A 2,217-nucleotide genomic window follows, 5' to 3' on the forward strand; every position below is an offset into this window, starting at 1 on the left:
CATTCATGTCCATTGAGTCTGTGATACTATCTAACCATCTCATCCCCTGCCTCTCCTTTCTCCTTTTGCCTTCAGTCTTTCCCAGCATCAAAGTCTTTTCCACTGAGTCAGCTCTTCACATTAGGTGGCCAAAGTATCATTATCAATATCAGCTTCAGTATCAGTCCTTCCAATGAAAATTCAAGGTTGATTTCCTTTTGGATTAATTGGCTTGATCTGCTTGCAGTCCAAAGGGCTCTCAAGAGTCTTCTCCACAATTCAAAAGCATCAGTTTTTTGGCCCTCAGCCTTCTTTATGGTCCAATGAAGATTACAAAATAATTCCTGAACAAAGGAAAAACAAAGCGTGTTCTTCAACAGGAAAATTAAAATATAAATAACCAGTTCTCTTGAATTCATCTACAAATTTAATATGATCTTAATTTTAAAAAACACCAACAGGATTTTTGTTTAAATCCAGACAAGCAGGGTTTTTTATATTCAAATATAAGAAGCAAAAACATTCGAAGACATTCTAAAAAATAAACACAAAAAAGAGATTACTCCAAAGAAATTAAAACATACCATGGAACTACCATTATTAAAGCAGCATGGTATCAGCATCTAAATAGGCATAAAAAATTTAGAATAAGGCACAAAAATGTTTTGAGACAATTGGCTAACCATCAGGAAAAAATAATGAAGTCACACAACATGATTCATACGAAAATAAATTTCACAAAGACTTGAATGTGTCTGGAAATGGATAGTGCTAATGACTGCACAACATTATGAGTATACTTAATGACACTGAACTGTACACCTAAATTGGCTAAGATGATAAATTTTATGTTACATTTATTTTTCCACAATAAGAAATATACCACACCAAAATACAAAAAATTTAATGTAAAAAAAATGAAAAAATATTGGAATGATTTTTTTTAATATCCAAGAGCAGGAAAAACTTAAGTATGATAAATACATAAATAATCAAAAATCTCTGAAACCAGAAAAGGTTGATATAGTTAACAACATAAAAATAAAATTTCTTTCATGGTAAAACTAGCTATATGTTTTTAAAAATCAAAAATTAGGACAGATAATGAAACTCATATAAAAATACAAAAAAAATGGCAAAACCAATACAATATTGTAAAGTCAAAAAATAAAACAAAATTAAAAAAAACACATTAATCAACTAAACTTCAATAAAAATAAGAGAAAAAAAAAAAAAGAAGCCATTGCTTTACCCCAACACTTAGATTTGAAACTTTAATGTAGAGCACCTAGCCAAGTTGCTAATGTGTGCCTAGAATGTTTGTGGAATCTTTACACATGGCTCTGAGTTGAGTTCTTTCTGAAATAAAATACTTTTTATAAATCCAAAAAAAAAAATACAAAAAAATATATGAAACGTACTTAAATGTTCATTATTTGGAGACAAAGGAGGATCAATATGTTATTGATATATAGTAACCATACAAAATATTAAGGCAGTTCTTTATGTGATGTTATAAAATAACTGAAATCTTGAAAGCAGCAAGAACTGACTTGTCACATACATATACAAGGCTGCTCAATAAGATAAACAGCGTATTTGTCATAAGAAACCATATAGGCCAAAAGATAGTGGGATCATATAATTAAAGTTCTGAAAGTAAAAAAATAGTCAAATAAGAATTCTGTTATTTACAAAACTATCCAAAAATGAAGGAGAAATTTAAAAATTCCCAGAAAAACAAATGCTAAGAGAATTCAATGCTAATATATCTGCCTTCAGATAGGCCTTCAGGCTTAAATAAAAGGGCACTAGAATCAGCTGAAACAAAAGGACACTAGAAGCCATCAGTTCAGTTCAGTTCAGTCTCTCAGTCATGTCCAACTCTTTGCGACCCCATGAATCGCAGCACTCCAGGCCTCCCTGTCCATCACCAACTCCTGGAGTTCACTCAGACCCATGTCCATCGAGTCAGTGATGCCATCCAGCCATCTCATCCTCTGTCGTCCCCTTCTCCTCCTGCCCCCAATCCCTCCCAGCATCAGAGTCTTTTCCAATGAGTCAACTCTTCCCATGAGGTGGCCAAAGTATTGGAGTTTCAGCTTCAACATCTGTCCTTCCAATGAACACCCAGGACTGATCTTCTTTAGGATGGACTGGTTGGATCTCCTTGCAGTTCAAGGGACTCTCAAGAGTCTTCTCCAACATCACAGTTCAAAAGCATCAATTCTTTGGCAC

This window comes from Bubalus kerabau, chromosome 6 (assembly GCF_029407905.1).
Source record: "Bubalus kerabau isolate K-KA32 ecotype Philippines breed swamp buffalo chromosome 6, PCC_UOA_SB_1v2, whole genome shotgun sequence".
Taxonomy (NCBI): domain Eukaryota; kingdom Metazoa; phylum Chordata; class Mammalia; order Artiodactyla; family Bovidae; genus Bubalus; species Bubalus kerabau.